We start from the raw sequence: 16974 nt of genomic DNA, 5'->3' as shown, positions 1-16974 counted from the left end.
CAAAGGAACAAAAAAATTTCTAACTAGCTCAACTCATTCTTCAAAACATCGAGGTTCCAAAAGATTGTTCCCTGTAAGGAAAATAAGGATAACGGAACGGAGTGAGCTAAAAGCTCAATGAGGTACCAAAAGTATAAAAAGTAGAAATCATGAGAAATCACTTTTAAGGCACATATACACATCAAATACGAGAAATGAATGAACACCACAATTTAAAGGATACAGGTGGCTCTCAGGAGCCAAATCCCCGTTGCAATACTTGATCCAGCCTCGTTGACCCTCCGTCAACATTTAATGAAACACATATGTCCGTAGACCCCTCTTACGCCAAATCTCGTTCACCAAACATACCCCTTACCAGGTCCGAATGCCAAACAGGAACAGGAATGGTATTACTCGAGTATACCGGAATCAAGAGTCTCAATACATAAAGATTCTTTAGGAACAGGCACCCATGGATTATCAATTTCCTCAACCAAGCCCTTGCTAGCTCGATTTAAGTAACTCCCCATGAGGTTGAGCTCAGATTTAACAGGAAGGTCGTTGGATACACTTCGAAATGACATCATAACAAGCACAAGTAACAAGTTCAAGTTCATAACAGGCAAAAGTAACAGATTCTAGTTTATACAGTACAGGCAAGAGAACGAGTGTGGTAAAGTGCACCCTCGTCTCATTGAGAATAAACAGAGTTCATAGTTATTCACGTCACAGATTTCAAGTATAGATGAACCAATTAAGCAACAATTCAGGGGAGTGGTACACTCACCAGTTCAAGCAAGGATAACTTCAAAAGTTTCCTTCCCAAGTATGGTTTTAATCGCCGGCACTTCCTAGAACAATCAAGGGAAAACACTTAAGACTCGACTCCAAGACTTAGTGAATGGAATTCGCAGGTGAGACTCGGTTACGAGTCATGTGTCTATCCACATGAACCATTAATGCAAAACAAAGATGTGGCTTTGAAGTGAAAAGATAACAATTAGTCCTAAAGGCATGAACGACCTCAAAGCCCTTCACCTCTACCCAAAAGTCATACCTACAACGATTTACCATCTCCAAATTTGAATTGGAAAAATGAGAGTAAGAACAATTCTAGGAAAATAGAATTTTTCAGTTTTGCAAAACCCTATATGAAAATTCATATCTTACCTTCCACGTTCTCAAACGAGTCAGGGACTTAATGTGGCTCTAAGGAATACACCCGAGCCGACACTTTCGGTCCATTCTTTTCTCCTTTCGACTGGTCAGGGTTGGTCATGGTTGGCTGTCGGTTCGTACTCCCTTCTCGAGATAGGCTTGGGCAATTAGTGATTTGATGATCTGCACTCCTGCAACGCAAACATTTTCTTCCTTTCTTCCAGCAGACATCTTCCGTGTGATTCGGCTTCCCACAGTACGCACAGGGACCACGGGAAGCAGAGACTGAGCCTCTCTGTGAGGCACCACTTGACATCCCCGGTAGTTGTACTCCCCCGTTTCCCCTTTCAATCTTAGAAGGCGTACTCTTATCCCCTTGCTCTGAGCCACTTCCAGGAAATTCCCTTTTCTTGGCTTGGAAGTTTCTAACTTGTAACCTCACGCTTTCAATTCGTTGAGCTTTCTCCACCGCGTCACTAAAGGCATTCAGTTGTGCTACAGCCAGATCCTTCTGAATCTCAACATTTAAGCCCTAGACAAAACGCCTTATCCTCCTTTGCTTAGTCACAATTAGCTCGGGAGCAAACTTAGACAACTTAGTGAACTGACTCTCATATTCGGCAATAGTCTGAGCTCCCTGGCGAAGCCGAATGAACATCTTCTTTCTTTTCTTGAATTAGAGGTGGGAAGTACTTTGCGTTGAACTCTCTCATAAAATTCACCCAAGTCCTCGGTGATTGTTCTCTTTCCCATTTCAATCTTATTACATTCCACCAAGAACGGGCTGCTCCCTCTAGTTGGAAGACAGCAAATGTGACTTGTCGCTCCTCAGTGTAGTGTAACGCGGCAAAAATGTCAATCATCTTCTCTAGTCACCTCTCGGCCACATCAGGGTCTAGTTCTCCAAGGAATTTCGGTGGCGAGAACTTCTGAAATCGTTCGAGGGCTCTATCCTCACCCTCTATATGATTACCAGGGTTTCCCGGCTGATTAATAGGATTTTGGCCCCGATGTTCTACTACGTGAGCCAAAAGGTCGGTCATACGTTGGATAGCGGCAGCTACCTGAACATTAGGATCCACTCCAGGTTCAGGATTGGATCCAGGCATTGGTTCTCGATTTCCCCTTCATTCGAGGGTTGCCTACGTCCACGGCCCCGGCCTTGTCAACTACGAGTTCCTTCCATTGGATTAAACAATCTAGGCTCGAGGCGCGAATACAATATATAAACTAGCGAGGTCAGTCAGTCAGACATACATATAATACGTCCGTATCAATTCAAAAGCAAATATACATATAACACGACTATATCAAACAAATCACACAGTAACAGTCAGTCAGATACAAGCAAAGAAAATCCTATGGAAGTAAGGGGGTCATTCAATAGTACACACTACGAACTAGACCAAGAGTACAAAAGCAACTAAGGAAAAGCTTTTTCTCCCCCCTTAGGGTTCCATCCATAATCTACAAGAATATCACAATTTAGATCTTAGGCAGGGTAAATCATCCTTAGTGATCCCTAACACATCATATAAAGTTTCGTAGAATCAGATTTCTAATTCGCCCAAGTCATTTCTAACCTAGGCTTTCATCCCTTTTTGTATTCAGGTACAAGAATCCAAAATAAGATAATTCACCACTCGAGCTGGCCAGTCCCAAGAGTAAATCATCTACATTTATAATTCCTACCTGACATACGTATCTATAGTCTCCAAGTACTAGAACAATGTTTTGAAACCTATAATACACCGTGATTCATAGCTTATGCTCAAAAGAGTACCTAGTCCCTTAAACTCATTCACATGAGTGAGACCATAACACCACTTGGCCCCAAACTCACTTCGCGCAGAGACCACGCGAAACAGCTCTAATACCATCTGTGATGGCCCCACTTCCCCCTAGGGCGAACCAAAGGGTTCGGCGGACCGCCTGCCCAATTCTCGCCGAGACTACGGATCTGAAACATACGTAAACCCTACCAAACGCTCAAAAGAACTTCGATAAGATAAACATTCAGAACCCAATTAACCCGAACTAAAAGATACAATAAATCTTTGGTACAACGTTCCTACAAAAAATCAAAACGAAAAGGAAGTACCGCTGACATGTCATAATCCGGCCAGAATCTGGCCGGATATCCGGCCGGATTTTTGGTCGGATTGGGTAGTAACTCAGCCCAAAAAATTTTCAAATTCCCCTGCAAATCCGACCAGATATCCAACCAAAAACTGGCCAGATTTTTGGCCGGATTCCATGAACAGTTCCTGCCAGAATTTTCTTCTTTTCTCGATCAACTTTTGCACTTGTCCGAAACCCAACCAAAAACAAATAAATACTTATGCCATATAAACATGAGGAAACGCTTTTCAATATACATATTAGTAAGTTTAAAATCAAAAGGAAACATTGTAGTAAGATACATTTAGGGTTTCCAAATTGTCGAGGAGCTATACCAAAGGAACAAAAAAATTTCTAACTAGCTCAACTCATTCTTCAAAACATCGAGGTTCCAAAAGATTGTTCCCTGTAAGGAAAATAAGGATAACGGAACGGAGTGAGCTAAAAGCTCAATGAGGTACCAAAAGTATAAAAAGTAGAAATCATGAGAAATCACTTTTAAGGCACATATACACATCAAATACGAGAAATGAATGAACACCACAATTTAAAGGATACAGGTGGCTCTCAGGAGCCAAATCCCCGTTGCAATACTTGATCCAGCCTCGTTGACCCTCCGTCAACATTTAATGAAACACATATGTCCGTAGACCCCTCTTACGCCAAATCTCGTTCACCAAACATACCCCTTACCAGGTCCGAATGCCAAACAGGAACAGGAATGGTATTACTCGAGTATACCGGAATCAAGAGTCTCAATACATAAAGATTCTTTAGGAACAGGCACCCATGGATTATCAATTTCCTCAACCAAGCCCTTGCTAGCTCGATTTAAGTAACTCCCCATGAGGTTGAGCTCAGATTTAACAAGAATGTCGTTGGATACACTTCCAAACGACATCATAACAAGCACAAGTAACAGGTTCAAGTTCATAACAGTCAAAAGTAACAGATTCCAGTTTATACAGTACATGCAAGAGAACGAGTGTGGTAAAGTATATCCTTGTCTCATTCAGAATAAACAGAGTTCATAGTTATTCATGTCACAGATTTCAAGTATAGATGAACCAATTAAGCAACAATTTAGGGGAGTGGTACACTCACTAGTTCAAGCAAGGATAACTTCAAAAGTTTCCTTCCCAAATATGGTTTTAATCGCCGGCACTTCCTAGAACAATCAAGGGAAAACACTTAAGACTCGACTCCAAGACTTAGTGAATGGAATTCGCAGGTGAGACTCGGTTACGAGTCATGTGTTTATCCATATGAACCATTAATGCAAAACAAAGATGTGGCTTTGAAGTGAAAAGATAACAATTAGTCCTAAAGGCATGAATGACCTCAAAGCCCTTCACCTCTACCCAAAATCCATGCCTACAATGATTTACCATCTCCAAATTTGAAATGGAGAAAAGAGAGTAAGAACAATTCTAGGAAAACAGGATTTTCCAGTTTTGCACAACCCTATATGAAAATTCATATCTCAAGTTTCTTAAGTCCAAAATTGATAAAATTGTACCGTTGGAAAACACATTCAAAGAGCTACAACTTTTCAGAAAACACCATTGTAAGATTCAGAACACAAGTCAGTCAAATTCGAGCCTCAAGTTGCTGCTTCAACCAGCACAAGACAGAACAGGTATGCAATTTCAGTCAATTTTGAAAAATCATAGATATTCATAGAAATCAAGAAAAATCATGAACTTTGGACAGTCGGAAGTACTCTAAATCTAGTTTCAAACGCAACAAAAGGGACTCGATTCCGACATTCCTACACCAAGTTATAGTAGATTTCCCCAGACTACACAGAAGTTCCTACGAAAATTTTGACAGCACCTTCCTTTGTTTTTCTTTACTTTTCCATCCAAACCTCAACACCAATCACTTCTCAATTCCACTACAATTGCACCCACAAATCACAAGCTATCAAACACCTTTAATTAGGGCCAAATACCCTTCAAATACAACCAAGTGATAACTCAAAATAGAAACCCTAAAGCTGGAATTTTTCGCACAAAACTGAAATTTTCCGCAACCAACCACAATTAACACCCGAAGGCTCCATTTTACACAATATAAAGCTATCATTCCATGGCCAACCATAATCATCATATGAAAACAGAAAAATCACCATTAAAATCTGAAATTTAGCTAACTCTACCTCAAACCACAAAATCTTCCATAAAATAGCATTTTTAGCCACTACAAACTACTAATTTACCATTATTAGTAACAAAGAGAAGATTTCTTGACAAAGTACCTTAACACCTCAAGAAAGGTAGTAGCTTGGAGCTTGTCCTTCCAAAATCACTCCACTCAATTTTTTAATGCACCTTAGTCAACAACTTTTATGGAGGGTTTTGCAAAAATTCTGGTTGGAATTCAAGATTGGGCAAGAAATTGAAGAACAAATGAAGTTTCTCTCTTGGTTTCTTTCCCTCAAAGTGGCCAACCAAGGAAGCTTAAAATGGGATAAAATTGGGTCAAAATTGAAGTTTCGGAAAGTGAAATACTCTTAGTCAAAGTCCACTCACTAATCGGGTCGCGACACGTGGCGCCTCTAAGCTTTAATCTTATTTTCTTTTCTCCAATACTAATTAATCTAGCTAACCTCCCATTATCTCCTAGCTCCCTGGAGAATTATATCAATTAACACAAAACTCCAACTATTGGTCCAAATTTATCGTACTTACCGCACTAGCGGGTCCCACGTCCCTAATGCATTTTAAATTGAACGTACACTAACTTATATCAGAAAAATGATTTAAAAACTGTACTTACTTATGAAATATATAGAAAATGTAATGTTTTAAAGGAAAGTAATAAAAATGTTGGCAAAGAAATAAAATAATGCCTGTAAAATGTGAAAATTTTCAGGTTCTCACAGAATTTTGCAAAGGTGTCTTCTGAGAAATTGTACCTCTTTGAATCTATTTTTCAACGGTGTAAATGTTATAAATTTTGGACTTAAGAAGCTTGAGATATGATTTTTCAAATAGCATCGTGCAAAACTGGGAAAAATTTTATTTTCCTAAAACTATCCTTACGTTCAATTCCAACTTTAAGTTGGAGTTGTTAAACCATTTTGAGCTTGGTTTTATAATTGGAATGAGGAAATTCTTGGTTACTCATGTCCCTTGGGTCTAAATGTTCACTTTTCACTCCAAAACAATATTTGCACCTTTGCACTAGTAGTTACTCGGATTTTCTTTGGTTCACCTAAACTTTGGATGGTTGAACCATAATATTTTCTCTTGGTTATTCTTAGGGTTTGTCGGTGATCAAGAGCAGAACTCGGGAGTGAACTTTTGACGTTGTTTTGCTTAAACTGGTGAGTGTTCTTTGCATGTTGTGCTTCCAATGACTATGTGAATTGTTGCGAATGTTTGCTTGAATGTTAAACGCTTTTCAATGATTGATAAATGGATTTTCGATAGGCGAGTGTATACTTTATCACACTTGACCTAAGTGAACGTGAAATTTTCAATGATTAAATGATTGAATATTACTTGTTCATGAATGTAAGCCTTTTGGCTGAACTGGGCCCTTGCCCTTCGTTGCCAGTCGACTCGAGCCAGAAGCGGACTCGGTCGGACGGCTGGTGACCCTGGGACAATGTTTGGTATACTCGAGTGTTACCACGAAGTCTGGTGGAGTACTGGCCAATGAATTCAATACAATGATATCAATGAATGAATGACAAGATCACTGAAGGAGTTTTCACTTGCAATTGTTTTCTAATGTCGGAGGGATAAGGAAAATGGTTGGCGATTGAATGAATGAATGACTTGAATGAATGGCTCCAAGTGAGCACAGATCCTTTTAATAATTGAGTGTTTATTTCTTGAATGACTGGATATTACTGTGCAAAGTATGCAAATTGTTAGATGTAATGTTTCCATGGTTTCTGTACCTGATTGCTTGTTTAGGAACCTCACTGGGCTTTTAGCTCATTCCTTTAGTTTTGTTTTCCTTACAGGACTGGAGGTCCCTAGCAGTTGAATGTGAACTAGAGTGTGTAACCCTCTTGTACTTATACTTTTGGTTGATAGGATCTATTTTGACACTTGATGTTGTATCATACGTTCGGCTTTTGGGTTGTAAATAAGTTTACATTTTGGTTGAACTGTAGAACTTAAATGTTATTTTGGAGGCTTGAATGATTAATCTTGAGAGTTGATTGAGTGAGTGAGTGAGTCCTGGCGAGAGCTAGGCAGGCGGTCCGCCAAACCCTTGGGTACGCCCTAGGGGGAAAGTGGGGTCGTCACAGGTGGTATCAGAGCTACTTCGCCTGGTCTCTGCGCGGGGTGAGTTTGGGCCAAGTAGTGTTATGGTCCCGATTAAGTGAAAAGCGTAAAGGATTAGATGCCCTTCTTGAGCGTAAGTTATGAATCATGAATTTATAGGTATAAACCCTTTTTCTTGATACTTGGGGAGGATGGATATGTACGTCAGGTAGAAATCTCTAATGTGGGTGATTTACTCTTAGGGCCGGCCGGCTCGAATTGTGAATTATCTTATTTTGGATTCTTGTACCCGAGTACTCAAGAGTTGAGGGCAATGATTAGGATGCAAGGTGGTAGAATTCGAGAACTTGAGACCTCCATTCGTGAGGAACAATAATGGGCTAATGTTTTGCGAGAGCAAGTGCAAGAGGTCAACGGACGTCTAGTTCGGGTAGTAAGAGAAGTGAGAGATCGGATGGAGAATATTTTAACCGAGTGTGGGATGTTTGTGGAGGAGGTAGTACAAGTGAACGTAACAGAGGGAGATCAAGGGAATGTAGTTGAGCTTGAGAGAAAAGTGGAATCTACTTGTTCAATGATAACTTAAGCTAGAAACGTAAGACCTTGAGATTGTAGGAAGTAAGTTAGGGTGGCTGGGATGGCATGTCGGGTTTTTCTTCTTGTTTGGCCACTGTATTGCCATTGTATGTATTTTGCTCGTGACATGTCAATGCTCAAATGTATAGTACTTACTGCACTTGATTTTGATCAGCTTGATATGTATCTTTGTGAACTTGGTGTGTTATAAATATGTTAAGCATGTTTCCTTATCCTTGGTTTTATGGTTTAAAATTGTCTTTATCTTGCCGCTTTAGCCAATTTTTTTTGTTTACGTACTATATCACCTTTTGAAAAAAATAAGAGAGAAGGGTAAGAAAGAGAGATGTAGTCATGGACGTGGAGCTAGTCGTGGCCGTGGGGCTAGGCAATCACAAGAACCAAGGAATGAAAGAGAAACAGTAGCTGAGCAAGATCGTGGATCGAGGGTTGAAGATGGGGACCAAGTGGCGACGGCAATACAACAAATGACCAATATCTTAGTGCGATTGGTAGAACAACAAGGCCAAACTCCAGTGAATCAACCTCGGAACCTTTAGAATGGAGAGGATAGGGCCTTAGAGTGGTTTCAAAAGTTTTCTCCACCAAAGTTCCTTGGAGGGCCTGATCCGGAGACAGCTAAGTAGTGGTTGGAGGCGATGATTAATATTTTTGCGGCTTTGAACTACACGGAGCAAAGACAGGTGAATTTTGCTGTATTTCAATTAGAAGGATCGGCCTAGGCATGGTGGAATGGTATTAGGGCAAAGTGGGAGAGAGAACAGACTGCATGGACGTGGGTAAACTTTATAAGGGAGTTTAATGAGAAATACCTCCCACCTTTGGTCCAAGAAAAGAGAGAGGATGATTTTATTAGATTGCATCAGGGAACCCTGAGTGTGGCCGAGTATGAAACGCAATTCACTAAATTGTCTAAATTTGCTCCTGAATTAGTGGTTACGGAGCGGAGGAGAGTGAGACGGTTTATACAAGGATTGAATTTGGAGATCCTGGAAGCTTTAGCGGTGGTTCAAGTTAATACTTTTACAGAAACTCTTGAGAAAGCTCAAAGGATTGAGAATGCGAAGGCACAGATAAAAACTTTCCAAGCACGAAAAAGGAGTGCATCTAGCAATACACATGAGGAATCTAGAGAAAAGGTAATGCCTCCCAAAGTGAAAAAAGTGAACCATTCACCTTACCCACCATGGACACTAGGAACACTAGAAGAAGGTTCTACAAGAGGAAGTCAATTGGAAAAAGGGCAACAAGAGGAAATTCCTCGAGAAGGCCAAAAGGTGGCTTCTTGCTTGGCCTGTGGATACTGTGGGAAGACAAACCACAATGAGGATGATTGCTGGAGAAAAGAGCGAAAGTGCTTAGTTTGTGGGAGTACCGAGCATCAAATTAGCAACTGCTCGAAGAAGCAGCAACGAGAAAATTATGCTCAACAAAGGGATAAAACTACCCCTAGACAAGCTAACGAAAGAGGGAATAGATCAAGAGTGCTAGCTTGAGTATATGCCATAAACAAGCAACAGGCTCCAGAGTCATCTGAAGTAATGGAAGGTAAAAATTTCGAGGACGAAATTCTTTTAAGGGGGTGAGAGTGTGACGATGACTTGAAAATTTGCTTATAATTCCCTCTTATTTTGAACAAGTTAATTTATAATTCCTTTTACTACTAAATTTACTCCCTCAATAGTTGTAATAAATAATAGAATTGAGAGTTTTACTTTTACTTTTATAGTTAGAGTAAATTAGGGTTTTTGTACACTTTGATCGTGTGATCACTTGGTGAGGTATGTGTACTAAATTTGGTAGATAAGAGTGAGTATTAGATAAGAGAAAGTGTGTGATTAGAAGTGCTACTGATAAGTTAGTGAATCATAAGTTAAAACCAAAGTCCAAGGGAGTTAAGAAAAATAGGCTTGAACTGACGTGCGCTGTTTGTTACCGGTTGAGTACGTCACTTGACCAATACTTTCTTACTCTAATTTTCTTGTTTTTATTTCATCTAATCATACTTAAATTAACCCTTAAGTCAGCCACCATTATTGACTAAGGAAAAGGAAAGAAAAGAAAAAAAATAGGGAAAAATGAATGATTGCCAAGTGTTGGCAATCAAGGCTACCATTGACCAAGCTTTCTTTAAAACTTTCTATCCTCTTGGACATAAATAACACTCCATTTTCTTACCTCTTCGTCAAATTTAGTGAGGAGAAAGGGAGAGAAAAAACTTCATTTCAAGCCTTGATTTCTTGCTCAATCCAAGAGAAATCCAAACATCAACCCAAATCTACACCGATTAATCTTACGTTAATCTTGGAGGGAAGACCTTGGTGGAGTTTTTGGGGGAAGATGTGACAACCCCACCTTCCCCTAAGGCGTACCAAAGGGGTTAGCGGACTGCCTGCCCAGCTCTCACCAGGACTACTAAAACGGTAAAACAGTAACTCAAGGCGTTCGGGAATCTACTAGCGCGCTTAACCAAACCAACAAACGAGAAACGGAAAAATTGGAAATCCAAAACGTAAAGCAAATAGAGCATTGCCACGTCACAAACCACCAAGGCCCAACTAAAAACAGGTAACTTTCAACAATCCCCAAAAGGTATATATACAAGCCAAATATATTACATAGAACAGGAGTACACACACATTGTTACAAACCACATTCGTGGGTTTACAAGCCAAAAGGAAACATTTAAAATCCAAGTACAAATAAAGTTTCCAACTATTGAGGAGCTATACAAAATCTTTCAACTAGCTCTACGCAACTCATCTTCAAACTCAAAAGTCCAAAAGGTAAATCCCTGTAAGGAAAACAAAATTCACGGAGTGAGCTTTCGCCCAATGAGGTACCGTCACGTAAGTAGATCGGGATCACATAAACACAAGAATATTCAATCCAAATACATACGTCTAGTAAGCAAAAGCAACAACACCCAAGTATCAGGAATAAAAGGATACGGATGGCTCTCAAGAGCCCTTTTCCTCTTTTGCCATGCTTGATCTCATCTCATTGACTCTCCGTCAACGTATACCAGGTAATCATGACCGTAGACTCCTTTTTACTCCATTTATCCGTCCACCTCACTTTCCCCTTACCGAGCCCGAACACCAGACAGTACAGAGTTGGTATTACTCGAGTATACCGGAATCAAGGGTCTCATACCCAAAGATTCCCAAATACAGTCCCCATGGCTTGTCAAATGTCCCCGACCAAGTCCTTACTGGCTCGAGTCCATTGACTTCCAATGAGGTAGAGCTCAGAGTGAACAGTAAAGTTGGTATCCAAGCGATACCAAATCCAGTACAGTCAATAATATTCAAGTAATATCATAAACAGTCAAGTAAGCTTAGTATAATAACCAGTCAAGGAGGCTAGAGAGTACGAGAGTGGTAAAGTACACCCTCGCCTCACCTAGCTCAAACAATCATCACAACTAGTCCAAACCACAGAATTCAAGTACAAGAAAGCCACGGAATAACAAACATGTGAGTAGTACACTCACCAAGTTTAACAAAGAAATTTCACAAGTTTTCGCCCGACGTGAGCCTCGGATCACCGGCACGCCCTATAACAATCAAGAAAGTACAATGAAAACTCACACACAAGTCGAATACCTTTTTCTAGGAACTATTAATGCAAGACCCAAATATAGCTTGGAAATGAAAAATACATAACATTTAGGGTTAAAAGGAGAAACAAACCCAAAACCGTTCATTTCTAATCCATCTCAACCCAACTCACAAGAATCTAATACCCTAGACACTCGGACAGCATTTCCCCTAAAATTTCAGCTTTTCCAACCTGCAAGACAACCAATAAAACTATCCAACACAACCACAAGCACCCAAACAAGTCATAAGCCATTCAATATACTTCATTAGGGTCACAATACCCTTCAATGATAGCCAATTAGAAGTTCAACAATCAACTCTAGAAAACCCCCAAATTGAAACCCTAAATCTGCAATTTTCCGCACAAGCAGAAATTTCCCGCAATTAACTCCAATTAACGCACAAGAGAGCTATACAACACCATTTGGAACCATCAATTCAAGCTCAATCATAATCAATCATGGAAAACAGAAAAATTCCAAGAAAAATCAGAAAATTAGGAAACTTCACTCCAATCCACCAAATCTTCCGGAAAATCACGTATATAACTACTATAAGGCACCAATTGGCCAAAATTAAAACCAAAAGATGAGTTCCAAGCAAGATACCTTAGTTCTTCAAGAAAGGTTGTAGCTTGTGAGGTTTTCTTCCAACCCAACACCACTAAGTTCTTCAAACACTCCTAGGAAGATGATTTTATGGACTACTTTGGGAATTAATCGGTTAGTTTTCAAGATTTGGCAAGAATTTGTAGATGAAAGGTTGAAGAGTTTTTCTCCTTTGCTCCCAAGAAGTTTCGGCCAAGACAAGGCTGAAATGAAGAGCTCTTGGTCAAAATTACACTTTAAATCAAGTAAGGTAAGTTTGGTCAAAAGTTAGGCAAGGTTGGTCCAACCAAAATTGGACACTTGGCACTTTGTCTTGCTAGAGTTATCTTCTTGTCTCCTCAGTATTAATTCATCTAGGTAACCTCCAATTATCTCCTAACACCTAGTACTTAAATCCCTATATGCAATATTTAACCGAATCGGCCGAATTTCTCTCACTTAATGCACTAGCGGGTCCCACGTCCAAAATACGTTCCAAATTTCTCACGAACTACCTTATACTAGAAAAATGATTTTAAAACTATATTTACTGATAAAATGTTGATAAAAGTAATATAATAAAGAAAATAAAAAAAACGGGTGCACAGGAATAAAATAATAAATAAATAAATAATTTTTTTTTTCTGGGTTCTCACTGAAGAAAACTCTTGTTTGCTTGGGGTTTGAGGTATAGTTTCTAGAAAACATCTCTTTTACTTGTCTCTTGAGATTCATTCAAGATAAGTTATGATTGAAGCTAAAAGAAGCATGGTTATGAAAGATTTTATGGTTTTGGCTAGGGTGTTCAATTTCCAGCCTTGATATGCATTTTGCAGCCATGAGATGAATTTGATAGTTTTGATATGAGATGGTTTAACTTTGATGTGAACTTTTAAGTTTTGGTATATGGTTTTCCAGCTTTGGTTGAAATTTCCAGCTTTAGGGTTTAAAAATCCAGCTTTGATGTAGTTTACTTGGAGCTTTTTATATGTCAAAGTTCGGATGTTTTGATGCCTAGAATATGTACCACATAGGCCCTATAACATGTTATCTTGATTGACTATGAATTTGCCAAGGAATTAGGGTTGAATATTGAATGGTTGACTTGAAGAATTGAAGGACATATTGCTGGGAAATTTCCGCAGGAAGCCCTGCGCAACTTTGGTAAATTTGCTATAACTTCGTATAGGAAATATAGAATTGGGTTCTGTTTGTTGCATTTGAAACTAGACTCATAGCTCTTTTACCCATGAAAATTTCAGAATTTTTATCAATTCCTATGAATATCTGTGATTTTCCAAAATTGACTCATTTTCTATTCCTGTTCTGTCTTTCTACTGGATAAAGCAGCTGTTTGAGATTAGATTTTGACTCACTTGTGGACAGAATCTTGCAAAGGTTCTTCTGAGAAATTGTACCTGTTTGAATCTATTTTGTAACAGTGTAAAATTTATAAATTTTGGACTTAAGAACCTTGAGATATGATTTTTCAAATAACATCGCGCAAAACTGGAAAAAATTCTGTTTTCCTAAAACTATCCTTACGTTCAATTCCAACATTAAGTTGGAGTTGTTAAACCATTTTTGAGCATGGTTTTATGATTGGAATGAGGAAATTCTTGGTTACTCATGTCTCTAGGGTCTAAATGTTCTCTTTTCACTCCAAAACCATATTTGCACCTTTGCACTAGTAGTTATTCGGATTTTCTTTGGTTCACCTAAACTTTGGATGGTTGAACCATAATATTTTCTCTTGGTTATTCTTAGGGTTTGTCGGTGATCAAGAGTATAACCCGGGAGTGAACTTTTGACGTTATTTTGCTTAAACTGGTGAGTGTTCTTTGCATGTTGTGCTTCTAATGACTATGTGAATGGTTGTGAATGTTTGCTTGAATGTTAAACGCTTTTCAATGATTGATAAATGGATTTTCGATAGGCGAGTGTGTACTTTATCGCACTTAACCTAAGTGAATGTGAAATTTTCAATGATTAAATGATTGAATGTTACTTGTGCATGAATGTAAGCCTTTTGGCTGAACTGAACCTTTGCCCTTCATTGCCGGTCGACTTGAGCAAAAAGCAGACTTGGTCGGGCGGCTGGTGACCCTGGGACAATGTTTGTTATACTCGAGTGTTACCACGAAGTCTGGTGGAGTACTGGCCAGTGAATTCAATACAATGATATCAATGAATGAATGACAAGATCACTGAAGGAGTTTTCACTTGCAATTGTTTTCTAATGTCGGAGGGATAAGGAAAATGGTTGGCGATTGAATGAATGAATGACTTGAATGAATGGCTCCAAATGAGCACAGATCCTTTTAATAATTGAGTGTTTATTTCTTGAATGACTGGATATTACTGTGCAAAGTATGCAAATTGTTAGATGTAATGTTTCCATGGTTTCTGTACCTGATTGCTTGTTTAGGAACCTCACTGGGCTTTTAGCTCATTCCTTTAGTTTTGTTTTCCTTACAGGACTGGAGGTCCCTAGCAGTTGAATGTGAACTAGAGTGTGTAACCCTCTTGTACTTATACTTTTGGTTGATAGGATCTATTTTGACACTTGATGTTGTATCATACGTTCGGCTTTTGGGTTGTAAATAAGTTTACATTTTGGTTGAACTGTAGAACTTAAATGTTATTTTGGAGGCTTGAATGATTAATCTTGAGAGTTGATTGAGTGAGTGAGTGAGTCCTGGTGAGAGATGGGTGTGACGACCCCACTTCTCCCTAAGGCGAACCAGAGGGTTGGCGGGTCGTCTGCCTGGCTCTCGCCAGGACTCACGCAAGGAAACTGGCTAAACCCTTCCGACGTATAACTTAAGCCATTACAAAATTCATCACCCGAACAAGCCAATCCTTAAAACGACCAAAATACTAAGAACACATTAACTTCAGAGATAACATTACCATTGGATAACTGAACATCCACCCCTTACGTACATCTCCAATCAGATTAAAACATAACCACATTTATACATTACAAACCACAAAGTGAAATCATAAACCCAAATACACTCATACAAGTCAAACAAAACTCAGGTTTTGCACTTTTCCAGCTTCAAGTGGCAACCCAAGTCGAAAGATACATAGTCCGATTCAAAACAACATTTGTAAAAGGTAAAGGCAGACTTCAGGTCTCTCAAATGCCAGAACCTGTTCAGGAAAACAAGTAACGTGGGGTGAGCTAAAGCTCAGCGGTGCCCCAAACATGCAATCATATAAAACAAGTAGCAAATAATAACTCCAAACTAAAATTCAACAAGTAAGAAAGCGTATAATAGCACAGGGTAGGATACAGGGCTCTCAGGAGCCATTCTCCACGAACTTGATCAAAATTAACTGCAGTTGACCCTCCGTCAACTTTCACTATCTAAAGTCCAAGTAGATCTTTTTTCTTAACACGCTCCGACCAACTTACTCCCACTGGGCCCGTTCTTCTCGCGAGAGGGTTTGGTATTACTCGAGTATACCATTTTGTAAACTAGTCGAGGGATTCACCCAACGACGTCACATTATAAACTAGTCGAGGGATTCACCCAACGACGTCACAATTATAAACAAGTCGAGAGATTCACCCAACGACGTTACAATTATAAACTAGTCGAGGGATTCACCCAAAGACGTCACAACATGTTTTTACCAAGTCAGGATAGAAGGCTCTCCCACCCTAAGGTGTGGTACATTCCCCTGCCTTGTAGATTAGTTGACGAGTCCACGCTCCAGTCAACAATTGCAAGATATTCGAGAAAACATTTCAAGCAAGTCACCACTCGAAAGGTTAGTGCGATAAAGTACACACTGCCACTTCGATGGTTCAGGAAAACCACTTTCCAATTATTACATAACAAGTCAAGAAAGCACTTTAACACTTTAGTCATAGAACAAGCACGGACACTCACCAAAAGTGAAGCTCAAAAGTCAAGCTGAAAATCGAAGTCCACGTCCTCGCTAAACCCTAAAAGACCAAGAAAAGAATTAACTAGTTGGCAAGGTTTTAAAAATCCCGACACTCGAATTTTAGCATTATCGTACTATACTCAATTCTATAGCTTGATACTAGGACAAAGTATTTCAACAAAGCTTGGTTTAAAAGTACTCGAGTTCAAAGGACCAAAACGGACTTCACGATTCCAATTCACTTGCACATTATATTCCAATTTGCCAATATAGAAAAATCACAATTCAAACATCAATTTCACTAGGGCTTCATCAATCATTAGCCCTAGGTCTCAACAAGTTCAATTCTAATAAAAAATAAACAAAGGAAGTTCAAGACATCAAAACAATTCCAGACCACAAGTCATGGACTTTCCAAGTGCATTTCGGCCAAATCACTGAAACAATATTCATAATACATACACATAATTCGGAAAACACTCACCAAGGATTCAAATGACTACTCTCGAGTCTCAAGTTGGTTTCCTGGTTCACGGCTACTTCCTAGTACAAGTTAATAAGTTCAAAGTAAATATATAATTTGTAGTCGATTATTTGTTATTCTTTTATTTAAACTTATTAAAATCAAGTTTGACCTTAAAATACAACCATAACATTCTCAATATTTATTTATCATTTTATTTTTGAAACTTATTGACTTTATTATTTTTAAACCATAAGAAATACCTATCTTCAAGTTTATAAACTTGTATAATGTTTAAACTAACATATTTT

The sequence above is a fragment of the Coffea arabica genome, chromosome 9e (assembly GCF_036785885.1).
Source record: "Coffea arabica cultivar ET-39 chromosome 9e, Coffea Arabica ET-39 HiFi, whole genome shotgun sequence".
NCBI classification, from domain to species: domain Eukaryota; kingdom Viridiplantae; phylum Streptophyta; class Magnoliopsida; order Gentianales; family Rubiaceae; genus Coffea; species Coffea arabica.
The sequence above is the reverse complement of the archived record's forward strand: the minus strand, read 5'-3'. Positions refer to the sequence as shown.